Source organism: Prionailurus viverrinus, chromosome F1, assembly GCF_022837055.1.
Source record: "Prionailurus viverrinus isolate Anna chromosome F1, UM_Priviv_1.0, whole genome shotgun sequence".
Lineage (NCBI taxonomy): Eukaryota > Metazoa > Chordata > Mammalia > Carnivora > Felidae > Prionailurus > Prionailurus viverrinus.
The window spans coordinates 18,980,626-19,007,033 of record NC_062577.1 but is presented as its reverse complement, the minus strand read 5'-3'; the positions used below and the strand labels follow the sequence as shown (position 1 = coordinate 19,007,033).

The window sequence follows — 26,408 nt, the reverse complement described above, 5'->3', positions numbered from 1 at the left end:
TGTTGTTACCATTGCTTGAAATTTCTTTTTCCATCTGTTCACTCTCAGTCTGTCTTGATCTTTAAGGCTAATTTGAGTTTCTTATAGTCAGCATATTATTAGATTTTTTTAAAAATTCTTTCAGCCACTCTTTGTCTTTTGATTGGAGAATTTAATCAGTTTATGTTTAAAGTTACTATTGATAGATAAGGACTTACTATTGCCATTTTAGTAGTTATTTTCTGGTTGTTTTGTAGATCCACTGATCCTTGTTTCTTGTCCTGCCACCACCTTTTTTGTGTGTTTTGATGTCTTTGGTATTGGTGTACTTTGACTTGTTATTTGTGGTTTTGTAGGCATGCAGTTACTATAGGATTCTCCTTTGTGGTTATCATGAGGCTTATATAAAATAGTGTAAACTGGTAACACCCTATTTTAAACTGATACCACTTAACTTCAATAGAATTCACCAACTTTGCACTTTTACTTCTCCTCTCCCTCACATTTTAGGTTATTTTTTTTTTAATTTTTTTTTTCAACATTTATTTTTGGGACAGAGAGAGACAGAGCATGAACGGGGGAGGGGCAGAGAGAGAGGGAGACACAGAATCGGAAACAGGCTCCAGGCTCTGAGCCATCAGCCCAGAGCCCGACGTGGGGCTCGAACTCACGGACCGCGAAATCGTGACCTGGCTGAAGTTGGACGCTTAACCGACTGCGCCACCCAGGCGCCCCAACATTTTAGGTTATTTTTGTTACAATTTACATTTTTTTTAATATTATGTTGTAGTAATGGTTATTTTTACTAATATTGTTATTTATTTTTATTTTTTTAACTTACAAACTAGAGTCTTAAATGAATTATGCACTATACTATTACCATTTTCTACAATCTATGACAATATATTTACCATTACCAGTGAGATTTATACTTCTTTTTTAATGTTTTTATGATGTTAATTAGCATGCTTTTCCTTCTACTCAAACACCTCCCTTCAGCATTTCTTGTAAGGCAGGTATGGTGGTAATAAACTCCCTCAGCTTTTGTTTGGGAACGTCCGTATCCCTCTTTTGTTTCTGAAGGACAGCTTCACTGGGTATAAAACTCTTGGTTAACAGTTACTCTCTTTCAATATTTGAATATGTCATTCTATTCTGTCTTGGCCCCTCAGATTCCCGTATAATCCCTGTGGTGTGAAGTCAGAGAAGGAGCTCCTGCAAAGCAACTCACAGTGCTGGGGGTTGGCGGGGAGAGCTGTGGCTCGTTGTCTCCCTAGGTTCTCTTTCCCCACTGGAGGAACCAGAGAGGCTCAGGAAAGACCTCTCTGCATAGTGTTGCACTGGTCTGTGGAAGAGGCAATTCAGTCAATGTGTAGCTGCCTCCCCTACCCTTCTAATGCGATCTGTCTTGGTCTCTGTAGTGCGGGGGCAGGGGGTACTTTAGCACTACTCCTATGTTCTAGGATTCTCAGTGGTGTCTTGTTCTTGAATAATTGTTAATTGTCCTTCTTGTGAGGGGAAGAAAAGGAGCATCTTGTGTTGCCCTCTTGATGACATCACTCAATTTTGGCCTTTAAATCTCATTATTTACAAAAAGAAACCTAGGCTTTTTGGAGACGTGGCTGATTTCAGGGCTGGGACAAGAAAAGTATAAAATAATCTTAGACCATTTTATTTTGCCAGAAAGCAAGGAAGTGCTCAAGGAATAATAGGAACATGTCCAAAAGACACAGAATCCAGCTTGACTGACTCCCTTTGGGAAAATTGAGCATTAAAATAAATAATGATAATAACAGATCATAATCTGTTGGCTATGCAACAGATCATAATCCCATCGAATAATATAGGAAACCATTACTGTATCTTGATTAATAAATATGTTGATAAATAATAAATCATCTCAATGTTTATTAATTACAAAGTGGGAAAGTAACTTTATAATGGAAAAATCTGGCAGAATAATCAAAATTATCATCAGCAATTGGACAGATTGAAATCCTGCACACCTGACAGGATGCAATGGGAACGGTGCAGCATTCTCCTGTGATAGTCCCACAGAGACATCACCTCAGTCTGTTCATGAGTAAATACCGGGCAAGCCCAAACTGAGGGAAACTCCAAGCATAATTGCCTGTAATCATCAAAAGTATTATGGTCAGAAAAATCAAGGAAAAACTAAATAATGGTTCTGAACTAAAGAAAACTAAAGAAACATGACTGACAGTTGAAGACAGTGTGTGATTCTCACCTGGATTCTTACTGTTATAAAGGATGTCATCAGGAAAATTGTTGGTATCGATGTTAATATCCTGGTTCTGATTGTTGTATTGTGATTATATAGCAGATTATCCTTATTTGTAGTAAATACACATTAAAATTCTCAGGGTGATGAGATATTATGTTGGCAAGTTACTTGCAAATGGCTCACAAAAGAAAAAAATATTCTCTTCAAATTCTACCTGCAACTTTTCTGTAAGCTTGACACTGTTTTGTTTTTTGTTTTGCTTTAATTTGAGAGAGAGGGGGAGTGTATGTGAGCAGGGGTGGGGGGGTAGAGTGACAGAGGGAGAGAGAGAGAACTTCAAGTAGGCGCCATGCTCAGTGTGGAGCCTGAACCAGGGCTTGATCCCACAACCCTGGGATCATGACCTGAGCCAAAATCAAGAGTCACACACTCAAACCGAGACACCCAGGTGCCCCTCGCTTGACACTATTTCAAACTGTTAAAAATTCTTAAAGCTTTGGCAGTAGGCTCTCAGAAGATTCTCAAATAATTAAGGAGGTTTTACATGAGTGGATTCCTTTTCATATCCACATTTCCTTCTTTTAACTCTTCTTACAGCTGATGTATGCAAATTCTACTTACCTATATTGAATAAAGGCCAGCAAAATAAATCATAGGCTAAAAATTCTATAAAATTGCTTTCACTGAATATTCTTTTAATGTTTACTTATTTTTGAGAGACAATGCCAGTGGGGGAGGTGCAGAGAGAGAGAGGTAGATACAGAATCTGAAGTAGGCTCCAGGCTCTGAGCTGTCAGCACAGAGTCCGACACGGGGCTCGAACTCATAAACCATGAGATCATGACCTGAGCTGAGGTCGGACGCTTAACCAACTGAGCCACCCAGGTGCCCCAGCTTTTGCTGAATATTTTAAGGAATAGAGCTTTATGACATCCTAATGATTTTTGTATTTCTTCCATTACTTTAATACCAAAATGATAAATCCAATTAGGGCCACCAATGGCTGCATAAACATTAAAGCAAAAAAATAAGCAATAGTCGGTAAGAAAAGTTTTGTTGAATAGAAAAGTGGTTCTTTTGGTTGAACACTTTGAAAAGTGCAGTTCAGCAGACATTATGTCCCAGTATGTGTAAGATGCCATGCTTGGTTCTGGAGAGAAACTATAGCAGGCACTGTTGGTGGTTGGCCAGATCCCCGTTGCCTGGTCGGGGCCCCCTTCCTCCAGCTGCTGTGAGTATTGGCTTCTAAAAGCCCATCCCTGCAGCCTTCTCCTGAGAATTGCCTTCAGCTGAGGAGATATGCTGGTGCTGTTAGGACTTCCTCCTGGAGGAAGCGTGCAACCAATGACTAATTGATGTAGGGCTACAAAGGGCTGCCTTATCTCAGGATGGGCTGATTGATGCTTTTCCTGCCCAAAGTTCTCCCAAGGATCAGGCTGAGGTAAGAGTACACTTTTTGTGTAGCTTCTCTCCTTTATTGTTTGAGAGTACTCCTTCAACGTATTACTTACATGGGGCACTTAGGTAGCACAGTTGGGTAAGTGTTCAACTCTTGATTTTGGCTCAGGTCATGATCTCAGGGTTCGTGAGTTCCAGCCCCGAGTCAGACTGCGCTGACAGCATGAGCCTGCTTAGAATTCTCTCTCTCCCTCTCTCTACCCCTCCCCTGCTCATGCACGCTATCTCTCTCAAAAATACCAACTAAAAATTTGAAAAAATAAGTTAAATTACTTATGTAAGAACCTTCATCTCAGTCTCTCTCCCTAGAGAACCTGACCTAAGGCAGATACCAAAATGCATAAGACTGAATTGTTTTAGAGGTTACAAACTAGTAAAAGAACACCTATAAGATGACAAATGCCAAAAATTATGTTTATACAAATTGCTGTGAGGGTGATTCATGAAAAACAGGTTAATTAGGGGGGACACCTGGGTGGCTCAGTTAAGTGTCCGACTTCAGCTGGGGTCATGATCTCATGGTCTGTGAGTTTGAGCCCCACATTGGGCTCTGTACCAACAGCTCAGAGCCTGGAGCCTGCTTTGGATTCTGTGTCTCCCTCTCTCTCTGCCCCTCCCCCACTCATGCTCTGTCTCTCTCTGTCTCAAAAATGAATGTTAAAAAAAATTTTAAGGGGTTAATTAGGGAAACTTTCATGGAGAACTGGAATTTAGATTAATTCTTAAAAGGTAAGTAGAATTCCAAGTAGGATTTAGGGACAAGTATTTCTCTACTGGAGCAAGCTTAATACCTCCTTGTCGATTCCGTATCCCTCTATACATCTTAATATCACTTTATGATTTGTTTTGGCATCAACCCACTGACCTGTATTAAGTTCATGAACTCTAAACCCTTAGAATATTTTGACAAGTAATTTTCTTTATATGTTGCAACAAGTTAAATCTAATTAGATGAAATTTAATGGTCATGAATGGAGAACCCTATACCGGAATCCAATAAACCAATAATGCAGTGGAAAAGAAGTATGACATCAAGGTTTTAGGGTAGACATGGTCTAGAATATCTAAGGAAAAATGACTTGAGAGCAGGGGTGGGGGTGTGACTAGAAACAGTGTCTTGAATCCACTGATAAGACGTTTATTCAGATTCTTCTATATACTATGTGTTAATTCGGGAACCACTTAACACACAGGCGGTAGAGCCGTTTAAAGCTATTGGCTTCAAATATCACAGTCTGGAATGAAAATATATATCCTATATGTTGCCACTCTCCCTTCCAGAATACTTAACTGACCTAGCCATTGAACCATCCTTCTTCCTGATGAATCTGGACGAAGTTGTAGATTCCTGCTGGGTACCGCCCCAGGTCATTCATACCCATTGATTAGAATTGGCAGGAATTGAAAACCACTACCAGGTTTCTTGTGGAAGAGGAATTACATACTGTGCAGCTGTAAATAGGGGGAAAGTTTCTACCAGTTATGGAATGGAATACAATCATGATGTGAATAAATTCCTTGTCACTGGAGTTACCCACCTATTCACAGAACATGAGTTCAAGAGATTCATTTGCTAGGTGCAGTGGGGGGCAGTTTAGGTGGACTCATGCCTCTTTCCAACTCAGAGTATATAAAGCTGTAGCTCTGTTGGCACTTTAATCAGGATGTTTGTTCATCTCTGAAGAGAAATTTCATAGATCAGGGGAGCCTGGGTGGCTCAGTCAGCCAAGCGTCCGACTTCGGCTCAGGTCATGATCTCACGGTTCATGGGTTCGAGCCCCGCATCAGGCTCTGTGCTGACAGCCTGGAGCCTGTTTTGGATTCTGTGTCTCCCTCTCTCTCTGCCCCTCCCCCACTCACGCTCTGTCTCCTGTCTCAAAAATAAACATTAAAAAAAATTTTTTTAGATAAAAAAATAAAAAACTTCATAGACCAGATACCTGGTTGGAAGGAGAGATTTTAGGCAGAGTTCTAACCATTACCATGTGTGCTGAACCCCACCATGTAAGTTATTGTCTGTACCTTAACAAAGTGACTTTTAATAACCTTCCCTTTCTCCGTTTTAGCCTGAGCTAATTTCCTCTGTTCCCCCACACTACACTGAGTGAAGATGCAAAGCAGATAGTAACTATAATGACTAGATATTAAAAATATTATTGAAAAAAGAAGCTAAATGTAGCATGGCTTATGAAGCTCTTCATATCCACACAAACTTCTAGGCTGATTTCTGACCACTCTTTGCCTGCTCCAGCTGAATGAACTTCGCGTGTGCTTTCTCATACTCCGATCCTTAATTGCATTTTTCTCATTAACAATTCCTTTGGACAACTTTTTTCTTCTGGATTGTTCTTCTAGATCCAGTGGAAATGTTCTTTTCAGTGAAGCCTCAAAGTCACCTTTGCAGAGTTAAGCATGACCCTCTGTGCTCCCACCCCTGTGCCTTTAGATCAGCCTTAAGTTCTCTGTTTCCACCAAAGAAACAGCAAACCCATCCCAGGCCCAGTTTCTGATTTTCATCAGCCAACCTCTTGTTTCATTAATTTCTGGCTTAAGTATTAGCATTTATGTCATGCTCACTAAGGCCAAGTGCTATACTAAGCCCTGTAAAGCATCAAAGGAAACAGTGGTAACATTAATCAGCTCTAGGAGAATAAGGTTAATAGAACAATCATATCTTTATTTTAAACAAAAACAAAAAAGGGAAAAGTCTCTGATAGGAGACACATTGGAATATACCCTCTGTTGACTAGAGCACAGGAGTCTAGTGGCTCAGTGTCCTTACAAGTGTCCCCGAAGCAAGTTTCATCAGCCCCCCAATCCAGCCTTCATGCTGCTACAGAGCCTCCTTTCCAAAATGCAAATGTGATTGTCATCCTCCCGTTGAAATCTTTTCAAGGCTTCCTCATTCAGTCCAGGAAAGCAGTCACAACACTACAGAGACACCTAGAGCTTGGGGCTGTCTGGTTTCCACCTACATCTTTAGCCTTCCTTTCCCCTCTCTCTCCCATCACACCCCTATGCCTCTCGCAATCTGCATTCCGTTCACCAGTCTGCTTCATTCTATCTCGCAGCCCCCCCCCCCGCCTTTATATTTACTGGTCACTCCATCAGCAATGCCTTCCCCATGGAAACATATCTTCATTGGGAGTCCTAGAAACATCACCTCCTCTGTTGGGTACCTTCCTCACTTCTTGAGGCCGACTGAGGAATTCAATTCTATGTTCTCATTCGCTTTATAATACTGGAATTACAACTTTGATGAGGATACATTCCCTATGCTCCTGGAAAAGGACCTGGCACACAATTTTTAATGCTTTTTGAGAAGAGTTTGACAAGAGTGTTTTAAATTAGTGACATGTTTGGGGCAGGAAAGAAAGGGGGATTCTAGCCTCAATCTGTTTCCATGGTATAATCTGAGTATATGGAGGGTATAAACAAGTAAACCTAATAGTAGTCTTTGTCACTGTCATGGATTCTTGTGGGAGAACAGGCCTCTCCCAGTGTCCAAGCCTGCACCTACACAAAGGACCTCATCACTCTGAACACACATATCTTGGCACTTAAAACCTCAGTTGGTGGGGCCCGGGGTGAGGGAGAACTGCAATGAGAGATACCTGGGAGCCCTGGTTCATGGAAGGCAGCAAGTCCACATGGGACCTAATGGGACCCTAATGGGACCAGATGTGAGGCGCTGCCTCAGAATCTTCCAGGTGTGAGCTCCATCAACATTAGATTCAATGTGGGTGGTTGGGTCTGATCCCTAGTTACACAGGCCCGGGAGGGTCCACGCTGCCTACTGCATCTAAAGAGGGACAGAATGCACAGCACCTACAAGGGCACTTCAGGGTACTCAGAGATCTGGGACAGAGTCTAAGTCTGGAGAGGCCAGTTCAAAGGAACAGCTCTTAGGGGACAAGACATACACCTAATTACAAGCCCAGTAACTGGGGAATATTCTCCCTGAAGGAACAGATCAAGGCAATTCTGTCTTGCAGGGGGGGCAGGGGGCGGGAAGGAGAGACTAAGTACTCTAACAAGAAACACGTGGGAGTGCTGGTTACGGGCAAATCCCGGGACCCCATCAGGCAGGAATACGCTGTCGGCATCCTCGTAGAGATATTTGGGGAAGGGGACCCCTCCACCCTATAGGCTATGTAGGGAGTTGAGGCCCAGCACAGGAACCCCACGATCTGGTAAAGGGAAGCATAACGCACATGCACAACAGTTCAGGGTAGCCAGGGACTTGGATCAGGAAAGCCAGAGCAAGGGACAGGAATGACCAAGTAAGTCACAGGAGCAGGACCTTGGGAGACCAAGGCATATGCCCAGTTCCAAGACCTAACCTACACAAATACCCATATCCCATGCTGGCAGAGCTCAAGAACACTGGATTGCTTGGCAAGGGTGTGGCCAGGCAGACTGGGTGGGAAACCCTCTAATAAAGCCTATGTGGACGCCATGGTAGCTGAAAAGCCTAGGACCCTATCAGGCAAGTCCAAATGGGGACTCACTGTTGTTAATGTGCAGCTGCTGCCTCAGGGTGATTTGGGGGTATGGGTCCCCTGGGTGCTAGAGCCTGTGTAGGTTGTCAGGGCCAGGCCCCAACTCTACAAACCTGGGAGGCCCAAGCTGAACTCGGGCCGGCTGATTGGGTGTGAACTACACGTATGTTTGCAACATAGTTCAGGGAAACCAAAAACCCAAACCAGGTCACTAGTCTTTAGAAGCTGTGTCACAGGATGGGGATCTTGGAGACATGAGGTGTCTGCCTCTTTTCAAGCACTGGTCTACACAAATGTACACATTCCCTCTGGAGGCAGGACTGGAGGTTACTGGCTTGCCTTGTCAGGGTGGAGCCAGGCGACTGGCCCAGGTACCACCTAATAAGAGAAGCCTGGGAGAATCGGTTGCTGGAAAAATCCAGAACCTCTTCAGGCAGCGAGTCCAGATAAGGAGTGACTGTCACTAATGTGCAGCTTTTGCCTCACAGTGATTTTCAGGGCTGGGATCCCTCCACACTGGCCTACGCAGGTCACATGGGACCGGCTCCACTATACAAGCCTGACTGAAGGGGACAAACTGCACACTAGTGCAGGGCAGTTCAGGGTACAAGGGACCCACAAGGGCACAAGGAGAGGCTGGGTCTCTGAAGGGGTTCTTGGAGACAAGGCATATATGTACTTGAAACCTCTAACTACCACATGGAAAATATCCCCCATACATGCAGAACTTGAAGTTCCTCAACCACCTTGTCAGGGGTGGGCCAGGAGGTCTACCCTGGGATCCACCAACCGGGGACACCTGGGAGGCTTGCTTGCTGGGGAAGCCCAGGCCCACTTCAGACAGCCAGTCCAAATGGGAACTAACCGAGGCCAGTTCAAGCAGCTGTCTTGAAATGACTTGGGGGGGGGGGGCAGGGCACTCTCCAGCTTGAAAGCTATGAAGGTTTTGGGGACTGGCCTAAACCCAAACAGCTGGAAGAGTGCAGGCAGCCAAAGTCCAGATGAAGACAGTACAGACTGCCCATGCGTGGCGGTGCAGGTCAGGAAAGCCAGGAACCTGCAACAGAGCAGCTGTACGGGGAGGCTGGGGCACAAGAGTGGGCGCTACTGGGGCTACCAGCATCTGCCCACTTCCAAGCCCTGCCCTGCACAAATGTGCATGTTCTTCCCGAAGGTAAATCTGCAGGAGTCTGGACTCCCCAGCCAGGGTATCCTTCACTGACACATGGGAGACCTGATTGCTGGTAAGCCCAGAACCCCATCAGGCAGCCAGTCCACATGGGAACTAACCATCTTGTTTCGAATGGAGCCTCGAATAAACTTCACCGGCGCGAGTTCCTTCCACTCTGATTACTTTCAGGCGGTTGAGCGTCCTCCCCAGCTGCGCGAGCCTGGAGTGCCCTCTACAGGCCAAAGCCGGAGGACGAGGTGAGGAATGCGCATGTGCGGGCTGCGCTGGTGCGGGTTGTCGCGGGGAATATGGAAGAAGACAGCTGTAGGGAGAGGCCTGATCACAGGAGCGAGTTCTTTGGGGGTACCTGGCATCTACTTCACTCCAAGCATCATCCTCCGAAAATGCACATATTCCTTCTGAAGGCAGAGCCAGAGGAAATTGCACTGCCTTGCCATCATCTGGCTCAGCAGACTGGCTGGGGTATCTATCCTTCAGTAAGACATATCTAGGAGACTTGATTGCTATGGAAGCCGGTCCAAATTGGGACTATTCTAAAGCTACTTCCTCAGAAGGATTTTCGGGGGTGGGCTCCATATGCCCAAAAGGCTATGCGGGCGTTTGGGAACAGGAAAGAACTCCACACACAGGCCTGAAGGATCCCAGCTGCCCAAGGCTGGCCGGCAAGTGCCTACTTAACGCATGTGCATGCAGCAAAGGTCAGACGAGCTAGGGACCTGTTACAAGTAAAGTGTCTGGGGAGGCCTGGTCCCAGGAGCAGACTGACAGGGGATATAAGACATCTGCCTAATTCCAAGCCGTAATCCACACAAATGTGCATATTCTCCCTGAAAGTAAAGCTGGAGGTGTATGGACTACCCGGCCAAGACAGGATGACCAGGCTGCTGGGATATCCCACACTGAGACATCTGAGAGCCCAGATTACCGGTAAGTCCGGGGCCCCATTAGGCAGTTGCTCCAAATAGACTGGACTGTTGCCAGGTTAAAGCAGCCACCTCACAAAGATGTGGGGTAGGGGGGGCTATTGCGCTGGAGGCTATGCAGTTGACTCCGGACTCACCCCGATCCACACACCCAGAAGGCCCTGAAGGCCCTGCCTTTCAGGGAGGGCTGGTTTTATAGGATAGGCTAGCCTTCATTTAGCGACACCTAGCAATCCTAGTTCCTAGGGATGTACCCCATTAGGCAGCAAGCCCACCTAAAGACCCATTTGTACCTGTTGGTTCAGGACTCTATTCAGCAGGTGTGATCCCTCCATGCCTGAGGCTATGTAGGTGTTTGGGGCCAGGCCAGAGTTTCACTGGGAGCCTTGATCGCTGCTGAAGTCTGGGACCCCAGCAGAGAGGGAGACTGACTGTCGCCAACTTCAGCTGATGATTCAGAGTGATTTTTGGAGGGGTGGGCACTCTCTACCCTTGAGACAAGGTGGTACTTTTTTTTTTTAATGTTTATTTCTGAGAGAGAGAAAGAGAGCACAAGCAGGGGAGGGGCAGAGAGAGAGGGAGACACAGAATCCTAAGCAGGCTCCAGGCTCTGAGCTAGCAGCACAGAACCCAGCACTGGGGCTTGAACTCATGAACTTCGAGATCATGACCTGAACCAAAGTTGGATCCACCCAGGCACCCCAAGGGGGTACTAGTTTGGCCCTAGCTCCACAGGCCTGAAGGGGCCTGGCTACCAAGGGCAGATGACTGGATATATATGGCTTGTGCAAAGTGTCCCAGTCAGGCCAGCCAGGTCCTTGAAAGAGGCAAGTGTTGCAAGAGGCTGGTTCATAGGAGTGGGCCCTTAGCAGTGCAAAATGCCAGACAGATTGCAAGGCCAAACTACCCATTGTGGAGTGGTCGCCCTAAAGAGAGAGCTGGAGGTATTTTACATGCCTTGGGCCAAGTGGGCAGGAAACCGTATCCTCCATTAGGAGCCACGTAGGAGTCCAGGTTCCTAAAGAAGCCCAGAACCCAGCAAAAGCAAATCCACATGGGGATTGTTGCCCATTTGCAGCTGCCACCTCAGGGATTTTTGGAAGGTGGGCTTCCTCCACGCTGGAGGTTGTACCTGTGGCCAGAGTTTCTAAGCTTTGGGGTCCATCTTTTCAAGGATGGTTTACAGGTTCTCACTGCACATGTGCAAACCTCACAAGTCTGGGTAGCCAGGCACACACAAGCAGGGCAATGTTGGGCAAGGATGGGTCACAGGATGGGGCTCTTGGGGATACTGATTGGCATCTGCCTAATTCCAAGCATTAATCTCTACAAATATTCACCCTGAAGACAGAGTTAGAGAAGTCTGGGCTGTCTCACCAGGGCTGGATCCAGCGGGCTGGTCAGAGTGTTCATTACTAACAGACATCTGGGAGCCTTGGTTACAGGTAAACTCGGGACCCCTGCAGTCAGCCAGTCCAAATGGGGACTGGTTGTTGCAAGTTTAAAGCTGTTATTTCACAATGATGTTGGGGAGATTGGACTCCCTCTGCACTGGAGGCTATGTATTTGGTTGGGGACTCATCTGAGCTCCATAGCACTAGGGTATCCAGCCATCCAAGGATGGCTGATGGGGTGCATACTGCCCATGTATGGGCTGCTGCAGGTCTGGGCAAGCAGGGACCTGAAGTGGGCCATGTCCAGAGAATCTAGGTTCCCAGAGTGATTTGTTGGGGGGACAATAGCATCTGCCTTTTTCCAAACTCGAACCTACACCAATGTACGCATGGGGACCAAGAGCAGGCTACCCCAAAATATGCCACTTTGGCGTACTTACTATTTTGAATTAAAGTTACTTCAGAAACAGCCAGTGGAATAAGGACACCCAGATTCCCCTTTGTCTCCTGAAAGCAGGAAATAAATCACCCATGTCAATGGTACCCTCCTGTACCAGGAAGCAAAGAGACCCCCTTATTATCAGAGACCGGGTTGATTTGTAACCCTCCTAAGGGTTTCTCAGTTATCATTTTAAAACCAGCCCCCATACACAGAGGACAGGTAGAGATCACAGAAAGAAGCAGGCAACTCTAGGTAGGTGGCAGTTTTAATAAGCAAAGAAAACTTATATAGAGGCGTGTCTTAGGTAGCAGCAAGAGGAAAGGGTCCTCCCACCTGCCTGCCAATCTTAAAAGTTTATAAGGAGGCTTTAACTGGGCTCAGTCACATATACAGTACAGGTCTTCTCAACACATCACTGTCTCAAGGCTCTGTCTTGGAGCAGCCTCTGGGAACAGGAAAGGCAAGTGTAACCCACATTCCACGGACAGAAGAGGGGGGTGAGGAGCTTCCAAGAGCCCAGTCCAGCCTATAGGTCAATCAGTGGTCATGTCGTTTTGATGACATTCCTCAGCAGACAGGTAATTCATGGCTGAAGAAGTATGTGTGTGTATATGTATGTATGTGTATGTATGTGTGTGTGCATATATATATATATATATATATATATATATATATATATATATATACACACCTTTTTACTTTTAGTAATTTACTACTCCAGCCCAAATTCTGTTTAGAATTCCTTACTAATTCAAGTTCCCACATGTAAGTTTCATTACTATCTTTCTGCTGTCAATTCTACTTTTTCTACAGCCCATTTCTCAAAGATTTCTTATTTCTTTGTCTAAAAAGTATAAAAGCTGCCAGTCTTTGTTGTTTCTTTGGGTCTCAATTTAAATATTGGACCTCTGTCCACAGCTAATTAAATTTGTTTTTTCTCCTGTTAATCTGTCTCCTGTCCATTTAATTCTTAGACTAGCTAGAAGAACCTTGAAAGGTAGAGAAATATTTCTCCTCTCCAGAAGTTGCTGTAGTCGGCAGAATAAACTTCTCTGGCTGGACACTGCTGCAGCTGAGAGACCCTGGGACATCTTCCAAAAACCAGAAGAAGGTAGGAATCTTTACCATGTCAGTACTCACCCAATCCCCATCCCCACCAGCTCTCTGCCTGAAGAATCTCGTGGAGAAAGAGTACGGAGAGTCCTTTTTCTCTCTCTTTCTAAATTTAGATCATCAGAAGAAAATATTCATGGAACCAGTTCCTGGGGCTTGGCAACTCTTATAAATTTGGTAAAGTACTCTTGCTCTGAATGATTCATTTCTTCCCAGAGACGGTCACTGTTTTTCTTTGTCTTTTGTGTCATTTGTCATAAAAAGGAATTACCATAGGGAGGAAATGCAGACATAGGCCTCATTAGCCTGCTGTTCCAGCCAGCCTCACAGACTGATGATTTCAAGGTTCTCATCAGACCAGTGTCTGTTTAAACAAACTTTGCTGTGGGTCCTCTATGTACAATCTTGATGAGGTTTTCCTTTAATCTTGTTCTGTGTCCTAAGAGCTTGGCTTTATTACCAGGGAGAATGTTCTCTGGTCTTCACCAGCCACAGGGTACAATTACCTGGGTGGACGTTGATCAAATAGACTGGGGTTGCAAGATGTGCACTTACTAGCAGCACTCTCTTTGTCCAGACATGCCAGCTCATGCCAGACATGTTTGTTATAAGAAGTCCCAGCCAGGAGGGACCTTTGTCATCTTACCCCTCATTGCTTGTTAGTGCTGGAAAAGTCCCATTGTAGCAGTGCCTGCCTGGTGTCACAGATTAGCAGGCCTGTGACTAGAGACGCTGCATATTTTCATAGGAAACTGGAGATACTGTTGTCGCCACACCATCCTTACTACCCGTGTGATAAAGGCCTTTTCCTTAGTAGGATTCCATCTGTCGGTGGCCAGATAGATGATAGATCCTTTAAATTGGCCAAATTTGAAAGAAAAAAGGAATTCTTCCTAGAGTGCTCAATTGTCTTATTAATGGAAAGGCTATTAATAAGAAAAGTAAAGTTTCATTCAGTTTTTACATATGAGACCCACAGCAGAGTTTGTCTAAACAGCTGCCAGATTGACAAGAATCACGAACATGCCCGTCTGTGAGGCTGGCTCGAAAAGCAAGCTGACAGGGCCAATGCCTGCATTCTTTCCCTGTAACAATTCCTTTACTAATATAAAGGCTATACTTAGGGACTCCTTTGACATGTGAAAGAACAGAAATTAGATGTAAGCCAAAGCTTAACATCCATCTCCAACATAAAATCTCTTTCTTGCAATCTGGCACCATCTGCTTGTTTTAACTTTCACTACATGATTTACACAGGGCAAACGTGAATTCTTTCTCTTTCCCTTAAAGTTATAAATCTTTTGAACTGTAAACACATCCCACAGTCACTTGAGACTGAAGAAGAAAAAAAAGTAAAGAGACCTTTTTAAAAACCAAACTGCTAAAAGGCCTCTTGTACCCAAACTCCAGCACAGCCTCCTTAAGATTACTTACAGGGGCAAATACAAATCTTAGAAGTCTTCTCCATGAATAGTAAAAGACTTTAGTCATCTGAGCGAGTATAGTTAATTTATTCCAATTGTTATTTATAAACTAGTGAGTTTTATATTGTTTTAAAGCAAGCTATAAGATCTCTGTGTTTGACTAGATGTATTTGAACGCACGTATGTTAGAGATATGGTATTTTCCTACCTTCAGGTGGTATTACCATAATAAATTTGTAAAAGAGCTCTGTTTAATTGGCTTAAAGAAAATTAAGTGCTTATATAAATTTGGCTTTCAAAAAAATTCTCCAAAATAAAATAGAAATTTAATCCAAATGAATCTCAGGTTTGTGTGATCTGGAAAATAATTGATATTAAAGCTAATTTAAGTTTACTTGTTTAATTAAAATAGACATTTCTTTGGAGTTATCAGCATTAAATATAATACTTTTAACCTACCCAGGTTTACTAAGCAAATAACTTCATGTTATCCCTATTACAAAATTTGTCAGCAAAAGTAACAGAATGCTAACTGATTTTGTTTAATGTGTTGTGAAGTTTTTGTGGGTGATCAAAACATAATTGTTGGGAGCAAATGTTTTAGATAAAGTAAGTGGAATAATAGTTTATAGATAATCTTTTTAGCAACAACTATATTTTATTCTATACATGCCTAAGAATAGCTCCAAAATCATGTTTGATAACATGGAACTTCAAAGTTTTGCTAAGTTAAGTGATAAGTTAAATTTATTGAATATCTACATAAGTTCTAAATAAGATAAAATAATGAAACATTAATTATTGAATATAGGTTTATCCACTATTACAAAGAAACTAAAGCTAAAATGTGGGTCTGTTAGTAAACATGTTTTTTTGCTTTATTAAAAGATTTACTGTGAATAAACATTTCTAGAAATTATGAAATGTTTTCATAAATTTGCCAATAAAAAAATGCTGGTATAATAAACAGTTCACAATTGCTTACTACTTAGATTTCATTAGACATTAAAGTTTCTACTGGCTAACAATTCCAAAGAATATTTATGGGTAAAGCCACTAGAAATAAGGGAAACTCTCCATATGTAAGTAGGATGTATGTTTTCAGTAGAAGAAAGTATGGGAAATACATTTTTCTTGAGGGAAAAGAAAGTAATTTTGTCTTAGAGGTTAGAAAAGAGGGAAAACATGGGACAAAATCTAGATGTAAAAAAGGAAGTTGTAAAAGATTTCTAGAAAAGGAATCTTTGCAAAGGAGTTTTATGAGTGGTCAGGCTGGCTAAGATTGGAATAAATTTAAGTAAATGAGTTTTAATATTCAAAAGTACACTGGTGCAAAGTGAAAATTGGGTTTACTCTTTGTTAAAAGAACAGTTTTCTTAAATTATTGGGTTCCTCTTGATAAAGGATTGTAAACAGGTTTTTTTGTTTTGTTTTTTACCTTTTTAAATTATCTGCCTAGAAAACAAAGACTATGTTTTAACAAAATAATCTCTCATGCTTCATGGTATCCTTACCATCAGGTCTTTGATTACTTAAGAAAACTGAGTCATCTTAATATTAAAAGATCTAAGTTTTGCTCACAATTAGGTAAACTTCTGCACTTGCCTTTGAAATCTTTTATTGTCATTTTGGTTAAATAAATAATGTTTCATAATGTTCTGTGATCAGATGTAATCAAGTGTTCAAATTTGGATATTTTTTGATAGACTTTCCAAAATCAAATTCTAAAATGAAGTCTTTTGACAATAAACTAACTTTGAGGTTTTATAAAGGGTCCCTGGAACAATTAAAAGGATTTGTTCTCCTCATTAAAAAAAGAGATATTAAACTAATTAGGTCTATTGGGTATGTTAAATCACATGGGAAGCATTGTCAAATAAGTGATGCTAAACCTTCTTTGATTATATTTGTGTAAATATATGTTGTTGAAATAAGTGTTCTAGAAAGTATATCAAACTCCTAAGAATCTGGTATGTCCTGATACGTTATTTCTTATAATTTTAATTATCTAATTATCTTCTTTTTGTGTGACAGAAATAACCAAATTTCCTGGTCAATTGCACTGTAATGAACTTGAATCAGATCCTTAACCATGGCCATTACTAAGTCTTGTATCATTTACAGACAGTTTTATTTGGATGCTTTTGCAAAGGTGTTCCTGAAGAAATGTTTCATCTTCAAGGAGAGTCATGAAAAAGACAAAAATATAGGTGTCTCATAATTTAAATATCACAAAACTGAAGTTGGTAAAAACTTCCAGAATTAATGGGAAAAACAGGATGAAGCAAAACAAGAATTACTTGGGACAAAATAAATTGAAGAGAATGATTATGATTTTTATGACTTTTTGTTTGAAACATTACTAAGTTTTAAAAAACTTTTTTTCCAGATTTAAGGAAAAAATTTTTAAACTGCTATACAGTAGCTTGGTAAATTACACCTTTCTAAGCAGAACTGAAACATTTATCTTTTTCTCCCTACCTGATCCCTCCAGAATTCAATTCAGAAACAGTATCCTTATATTTTCATGACAATATATGTATTGCATACATTCAGTAAGAATCTGCTCGTCTTGCAACAGGATACAATTAGATAACTGGTTATATTAACAAGGCTTTGAGAGGAATGTCATATTTGAGAGAAACATGCATGGACTCAGATATGACCGGACAGCTTTAAGGAACTAAGGTTGGCTTTTTTGGAGCCAAATAAAACCCCTGGGAAAACAGCCTGACACCCTGCTTTACAGGGTTCCCAGAAGCCTTACCAGGTAAGTAAAGGCCATTTCCTGGCAGGGGCAAGACCCAAGGATATTTTGAGGACCATGAAAAGAGGGAGTAACACGAATCTATAGGTATTGCAGATAAAGACTGACAGCTGTGTTTCTTAGTCTTGAGAGACTGTTGATGTTTCCCTATGAAAAGTTCCAGCAAAAATTTTAAGAAGTGTTTATGACCAAATGCTGTTCTTGCTGCAAATAATCAGATCAAGTTTACTAAAACTAAACTTATTTTATAAATAAGACTTTATCTGGCTAATTTTGAAAATAGGGTGACTTCAGAGAGAAAAATTATGTCTCAGTAACACAGCTTTGTAGGTATTATATCATGGTTCTTTTGTCTTTGAGGTTTTGTTTCCTACCTGTAAACTGGACTAGATCCCAGATTCTAGTTTCCTCCATAGTATGGCTACAACTCTCCAAAATAACATTTCTAATTTTCTCCCATCGTTTTGACTTGGAATCATCGAGAACCAAAACTTCCCTTTTTCCTGAAGCTCTGCAAACCGAATATGAATGACTTTATTTAAACTTCAAGAAAATCACCACAGCAGCCCATATATAATTTTCATGCCTGCTGCTCTATGGGCCACTCCAAAAGATCACCAGAGACATTCACACTACAAACTAGGAAACTCTGTCAGATTGTCACTGCCTGCTCTCCATCTGAAGATGCTTTGAGCCTGCTATCTATGCAGGTGTTTCTCCACAGGCCTGGAGGTCCATGGCTGCCCAAAGTTGGCAAACTAGGTGGGTACTGAGTATGCATGGCCATGTGGGTCAGCTGAGGTAGAGACCTGAAACAGAACAAGTGTTGGAAGACTCTTGGTTATGGGAATGGGTTTTTGGGGAGTTCATGCCATCCGCTTAATTCCAAGCCCTAAGCTACACAAATGTACATACTCCCTCTGAAGATAATGCTGAAGGATTCTGGACTGCCTTATGAAGACTTGGTCAGGCAGGCTGGCTGGGGCATCCAACATTAAGAGACACCTAGGGGCCTTAACTGCAGCAGAAGCTTGGGACCTTATGAGGCAGTCATTTCACATGGAGCTGGACTGTTGCCCATTCAGTGGATGCCTCAAAGCAATTTTGAGGATTGGGTTTTCTCTATCCTGGAAGGAGTGAAGATTTGGGGAACAGGAGTGGACCCTACCTCCATAGCTTGGAGGCCTGCCCAAGAGCACCTGAAGGGGGGCATACTGTAGATGTGTGGGCCATGCAGGTGAGGGTAGTTGGGGACCTAGAATAGAGCAAATGTCAGGAGAGAGTGGGGCACAGGAGGGGGCTCTTGAGTGTGTAAAATATCAGTCTAATCAGAAGGACTATGATTAGTAGGACTAGGACTATCAGAAGGTCCATAGACCCACTATGGAATATTTCCCCTGAAGGAGGTGGTGTGGGTATACAACTGCTTTTCCAAGAAATAGAAAACAAGACAGGGTATCTGCTATCGGGAAATTCCTGGGAGCCCATGTTTCCTAGAGAAGTCTTGGACCCATCAGATAGCAAGTCCACATGGGGAGCGACTATTACCCATTTATAGCTTTCAGCTCAGATTCATTTTTGGAAGGTGAGGTCTCTTCATGCTGGAGGCTATGTGGTGGAGGTGGTTTGTGTCTGGTTGGAGGTCCACAGGCTTGGAGCACTGGGTCTACACATGGGTGGCTTCTGAGTGATATGTACTGCTCATGTGCAGGCCATGCAGAACAAGGTAGTTGGGGGACTGAAACAGTGAGCATCAAAGACAGAGTCACAGAAGCACTCTACTGAGGTTACCTGGCAAATGCCTAAGTTGAAGTCTTATTCCACACAAATGGGCTTATTCCCCCTGATGGCAAACCAAGACTAATTGGACTGTCTTGCCAGGGTGCGGCAAGGTGGGATGGCCAGGGCACCCTTTAGTAACAAACACCTGGGAACCTTGATTGCTGGAGAAGTTCTGGACCTCATCAGGCAACCAGTACAAATGGAGACAGTTTGTCAAAAATTTATAGCTGCTGCCTGAAAAAGATTTGCAAGGAGAAAGCTCTCCACCTTACGAATTTTCAGAAGAATGGGCATTGCCCAAGTTCCACAGACCTGTCAGCACTGTCTACCAAATTCTGGCTGACAAGGTACAGACAACACATACATGGGAGGTGCAGGTCAAGGTAACCAGGGACATGGAACAGGACAGTGTCCTACAGGGTTGGAGATGGACCCTAGATCCACAGGCTTGGAGGGTCACAGTTGGCCAAAAACAGTTGGTAGGGTTCTAACTCTCATGCCCAGCATTGGAGGTCAGGCTATCCAGGGACCTGGAACAGGGCAATGGTGGGAAAGGCTGGGACACAAACTTGGGGGACTATTGGAAGTACCTGGCATCCACCTAATTCCAAGCCTTAACCTATGCAAATACCCATATTTCCACTGAAGGTAGAGCTAGAGAAATCTGAACTGCTTGACCATGGCTGTATTGGGCAGGCTGGCCCAGGTGTCCCCCAAAAAGAGACAGCTGGGAACCTTGATTGCTGCAGAAACCCAAGATCACCCAAAATAGTAAGTACCTATGGAGACCGTCACTCATTTTGATGGTCCCCTCAGAGTAATCTTTGGAAGGTGGGCTTCCTCCATCATTGAGGCAATGCAGTTGTTGGAGATGGATCCTAGATCCACAGGCTTGGATGGCCCCAGCTGGCCAAGAGCACTTGGTGGGTTCTAGCTGCTCATGCCTAGTGTCAGGGTAGCCAGGGACCTGGGAACAGGGCAATGGAAGGCAAGGTTAAGTCACAGGAACAGGCTACTGGCAGTACCTGTCATCTGCCTAATTCCAAGTCCAGCTCCAAGTGCAAAGGTGCAAGTCTCATGTTCCTAGAGCACATTGCTAAGGGTGACAGTGCTGGTGTTGAGAGACAAGATGATCATCCTCGAGGGGTGACTGCACAGCTCTGGCCGCTGCAGGTAGAAGTGTTGTCTTTACCAGGCAGGAGCTAATTGCCCCATGGTCCTCAGAGAGTTATTTTACATCAGAAAAGTGTAGCCTTGTGCAGACCGAGCACTCTCTTCTCATCCTCAGAAATGCTCTGTTGTATTTGCAGTCTTGTGGCCCCTTGCCATAGTTCCTTCTCCACACATTTTTATTAATAATCCTCCAGCAAGGCCCCTCATGAGCTGAGCTATCGAGTTCTTATGGGTGAGGACAGATGAACTAACATCTTGACACCACTTACTTCATTCTTATATCAAAACAACTTTCTAACCAACTTTTTTTTTATGTTTGTCATAAACAAATGGTTTTGAAATCATATTAAACCAACACGCAATATCCACCCTATGATTCCAAACCCTTCCCACATTAGTTAATACTAAGGACCTAATAGCCAGTATAAATCTAAGTTCACAAAAATATCATCACACCTTGTGATTCTACATCACTTACAGTCTTAATCACACTCATTCATCTTTTGGGAGTATTTTTATTTGACGTGCATCCTTTTACACCATAGTTTAATAGCCAGTTTAAGCAACCATATTCCCATATAATAAGTATAACAACACTTTAGCATGGTTCCATATCCTATTGCCAAATTACCAAAACTTAACTTTCTTAAACCACTCTGTTTAACTTTATTGACAAATATGTTTCTAAATAAAGATCACTTTTATAAAGCTTCAGGTGGTGCAAGTTTGCATAATGCTATCAAGTACATGTTCAATTTCCATAACACTAGAATTCAAGGCTATCATCATTTTAGGGAATGCGTGTTTCTGTTCTCTTTTCAGTTCCTGCCAGGTTCTTTTGACTTCATTAGTTTCATCTTCCAAGTGTGGCTTTACTTAAGTTTACTTTGTTTTCTTTTTTTTTAAGTGTATTTATTTATTTTGAGAGAGAAGGTGCATGCATGCAAGTTGGGAGGAGTAGAGAGAGAGGGAGAGAATCCCAAGCAGGCTGTCAGTGCAGAGCCAGACGCAGTCCTCAAACCCACAAACCGTGAGATCATGACCCGAGCCGAAGTCAGACCCTTGACTGACTAAGCCACCCAGGTGCCCCTTTACTTAAGTTTTCTAACGTAGAATTTGCATTTATTAGATTACTTTTGTTACATTTACACTTAAGACATTTATTAGATTTTAGCAGGTTCAATGTGAAATATTTCTCTGGTTATTTTAATAGTTCCTTTATCTTCCATTGACCACAAATGACATCTTTTTTTCTTCTATTGTCAGATTCGCTTTTACACATTCCCATCATGTTGTGTTCCTTGCCTTTCCCTTGACTCCAATAGGTTAGAGTAAGAGAGAGAATACTATTCTGGTCCAGTTTCCTTCTGGTTAAGGAGGTGTCAGGGCCACAGTCATTGATACCTGTACTGTAGGTGTATCCACAGTCTGGTAGAATAAAGGTATTTTGGTTCTGTTCCAACAACACATCCTTAGCAACAGGTTTTCCTTCTATTGTAACGGGGTTTTCTGTGGCCTCCACTCTCCCTTTTGATATTGCAGAACCACAAAAGTGTGGTAACCCATGGCATACTTCCTCCTTTAAGTGTGAATATTCATTTTACAGTTGCCCAAGGAATCACAGCCATTGGGATGTGTGATATCTACCTGACTTCTGGTTGGGTTGTGTGTTATCTCAGATGACAGGCATTGCCTGAGATTATAGGTGTTCTAAGAGTATTCCCCGCACCAACCAAATCTTAACTGCAACATTGACAACCTACAGTTAGAGAAACATCTTTAAAATAGTTTCTTACTGGCGTGCCTGGGTGGCTCAGTTGGTTGAGCATCTGACTTTGGCTTAGGTCATGATCTCACAGCTCATGAGTTTGAGCCCTGCATTGGGCTCTGTGCTGACAGCTCAGAGCCTGGAACCTGCTTCGGATTCTGTGTCTCCACCTGTCTCTGCCCCTCCCCATCTCACAATCTGTCACTCTCTCTTTCTCAAAAATAAATAAACATTTTTTAAAATGTGGTAAGGAAGAAGGCATGATGTGGAACTTCTACTTACCCTACAACCCAACTGCCTCTGGCTCCACTGAAAGGTGTAATGGCTTGCTCAAGCAAAAGCTTAGGTTGCTTGCTAACAATCTAGATAGCAAAGCTTGGACTAAATAAGACACAATGTCTAAAGCATAGCTATCTATGGAAAGGATGGAAAGACTCCTATTGAATTCATATTGCAGTGTGCATTCCACCAAGAGTGCACAAGCATTCCTTTTTCTTCACATCCTTGCCAACACTTGTTTCTTGAGTTTTGTTATGTTTTTTTTTTATTTTATCCATTCTGACAGTTCTGAGGTGTTATTTCAGTTTTGATTTTCGTTTCCATGATGATGAATGATGAACATCTCTTCATGTGTCTGTTGGCCATCTGTATATACACGTTGGAGAAAAGTTTGTTCATATCTTCCACCCACTTCTAATTGGATTTCTTGTTTTTTAGGTGTTGAGTCATATAAGTTCTTCATTTATTTGGATATTAACCTGTTATTGGATGTGTCATTTGCAAATATCTTATCCCAATCAGTAGGTTGTCTTTACTTCTGTTGATAGTTTCCTTCACTGTGCAGAGGGTTTTATTTTGATATAATCCTAATAGTTTATTTTGCTTTAATTTCCCTTACCTCAGGAGACAGATCTAGAAAAATATTGCTATAGGTGCTGTCAGAGAAATTACAACCTGTGCTCTCTTCTAGGATTTTTATGGTTTCAGGTCTCATATTTAGGTCTTTAATCTATGTTGAGTTTCTTTTTGTGTATGGTGTGAGAAACTGGTCTGATTTTATTCTTTTGATTGTAGCTGTACAGTTTTCCCAACACCATTTGTTGAAGAGACTGTCCTTTTCCCACTGTATATTCTTGCCTCTTTTGTTGAAGATTAATTGACCATATAATTGTGGGTTTGTTTCTGGGCTTTCTAACCTATTCCACTGATGTATGTGTCTATTTTTGTACCAGTACCATAGTGTTTTGATTATTACAGATTTGTAGTATATCTTAAAATCTAGAATTGTGATACCTACAGCTCTGTTTGGTTTTCAAGATTGTTTTGGCTATTTGGGTTTGTTTTTTTTTTTTTTTTTTTTTTTGGTTTCACACAAATTTAGCATTATTCTAGTTGTGTAGAAAATGCTGTTGGCATTTTGATAGGGATTGCATTAAATATGTAGATTGCTTTGGGTAGCATAGACATTTTAATAATATTTGTTCTTCCAATCAATGAGCATGGAGTATTTTTCCATTTGTTTGTGTCTTTAATTCCTTTCATCAGTGTGTTACAGTTTGCAGAGTACAGGTCTTTTACTTCCTTGGTTAAGTTTATTTCTAGGTATTTTATTATTTATTATTTTTGGTGCAATTATAAATGGGATTATTTTATTAATTTCTCTTGCTGTTGCTTCATTATTAGTGTATAGAGATGCAGTGGATTTCTGTACATTGATTTTTGTATCCTGCGACTTTACTGAATTCATTTATCAGTTCTAGTAGGTTTTTTTGGTGGATTCTTTCAGGCTTTCTATATATAGTATCCTGTCATCTGAAAATAGTGAAAGTTTAACTTCTTACTTACCAATTTGGAGACCTTTTATTCCTTTTTCTTGTCTGATTGCTGTGGCTGGGACTTTTACTACTATGTTGAATAAAAGTAATGAGAGTGGACATCCTTTTCTTGTTCCTGATATTAAGTTTTCACCATTGAGTATAACGTTAGCTGTGGGGTTTTTTTCTTATATGGTTTTTATTATGTTGAGGTATGTTCCCTCTAAACCCACTTTATTAAGGGTTTTTATCATGAATGAATGTTGTATTTTGGCAAATTCCTTTTTTTCCCATCTATTGAAATAATTATATGGTTTTTATCCATTCTCTTATTGATATGATTGCATCACAGTGATTGATTTTCTGAATATTGAACCACCCTTGCATCCTAGGAATAAATCCCACTTGATTATGGTGAATGATTTTTTTTAACATATTGTTGGATTCAGTTTGCTAATATTTTGTTGAGGATTTTTGCATCTGTGTTTATCAGAGATATTGGCCTGTAGTTATTTTTTGTTTTTGTTTTTTTGTTTTTTTTTGTTTGTTTGTTTGTTTGTTTTTTGTAGTGTCTTTATCTAGTTTTGGTATCAGGTTAATGCAGTCCTCATACAATGAATTTGGAAGTTTTCTATTTTTTGGAATAATTTGGGAATAACAGGTATCTTCTTTAAATGTTTGGTAGAATTCACCTATGAAGCCACCTGGACTTTTATTTTGGGGGAGTTTTTTGATTATTGATTCAATTTCATTGCTAGTAATAGGTCTGTTCAAATTTTCTACTTCTTCTTGGTTCAATTTTGGAAGGTTATCTGTTTCTAGGAATTTATCCATTTTTTTCTAGGTTGTCTGGTTTGTGGGCATATAATTTTTCAAAATATTCTCTTAGAATCTTTTGTATTTCTGTGGTGTCAGTCATTTCTCTTTAATTTGTGATTTTGTTTATTTTAGTTCTCTCTTTGATGAGTCTGGCTTAAGGTTTATCAATTTTTTTCTATATATATTTTCAAAGAACAAACTCCTGGTTTCATTGATCTGTTCTATTGTGGGGTTTTGTTGTTGTTGTTGTTGTTGTTGTTGTTGTTTTAGTTTCTTTTTTGTTTCTTTCTAATCTTTATTTCCTTCCCTCTATTGGTTTTGGATTTTGTTTGTTCTTTTTCTAAATTCTTTAGGTGTAAGGCTAGGTTGTTTGAGATTTGTCTTCCTTCTTGAGGTAGGCCTGTATTGTTACAAACTTCCCTCTTGGAACAACTTTTACTGCATCCCAAAGATTTTGGACCATTGTGTTTTCATTTTCATTTTCATTTGTCTCCATATATTTTTTTTATTTCCCTTTGATTTCTCGGTTGATCCATTCTTTGTTTAGTAGCCTTTTATTTAACCTCATGTATTTGTGCTCTTTCCAAAATCTTCTTATGGCTGATTTCTAGTTTCATAATGCTGTGGTCGTAAAAGATACATGGAATGACTGATCTTTTTGAATTTGTTGAGATTTAACTTGTAGGCTAATATGTGATCTATTCTGGAGAATGTCCTATGTGCACTTGAAAGTGTGTTCTTCTGCTTTAGGATGAAATGTTCTGAATATATCTGTTAAATCCATCTGGTCCAATGTGTCATTCACAGCCACTGTTTCCTTGTTGATTTTCTGTATGAATAATCTCACCATTGATGTAAGTGGGGTCTTAAAGTCCCTTACTATTATTGTATTACTTTCCAGTACTTCCATTGTGTTTGTTATTAACTGCTTTAAATATTTGGGTACGATCATGTTGGGTGTGTAAATATTAACAAGTGTTTCATCTTCCTGTTGGAGTATCCCATTTATTACTATATAATGTCCTTTGTCTCTTGTTAATCTTTGTTTTATTTTTATTAAATTTTTTTTTCAACGTTTATTTATTTTTGGGACAGAGAGAGACAGAGCATGAATGGGGGAGGGGCAGAGAGAGGGAGACACAGAATCAGAAACAGGCTCCAGGCTCTGAGTCATCAGCCCAGAGCCTGACGCGGGGCTCGAACTCACGGACCGCAAGATCGTGACCTGGCTGAAGTCGGACGCTTAACCGACTGCACCACCCAGGCGCCCCGTCTTTGTTTTAAAGTCCATTTGTTTTTTGGGGGGTCTTTTGGGGTTTTTTAATATGAAATTTATTGTGAAATTGGTTTCCATGCAACACCCAGTGCTCATCCCAAAAGGTGCCCTCCTCAATACCAATCACCCACCCTCCCCACCCCTCCCACCCCCCATCAACCCTCAGTTTGTTCTCAGTTTTTAAGAGTCTCTTAAGCTTTGGCTTTCTCCCTCTCTAACATCTTTTTTTTTCTTCCCCTCCCCCATAGATTTCTGTTAAGTTTCTCAGGATCCACATAAGAGTGAAAACATATGGTATCTGTCTTTCTCTGTATGACGTATTCAACTTAACATAACA

General features: G+C 41.6%; 1 pseudogene; it reads left to right on the top strand.

Moving 5' to 3' along the window:
- Positions 1–9,672: 9,672 nt before the first annotated feature.
- Positions 9,673–26,408, top strand: part of LOC125155819 (transcription factor BTF3-like) — a 38,818-nt pseudogene continuing 22,082 nt past the window's right edge.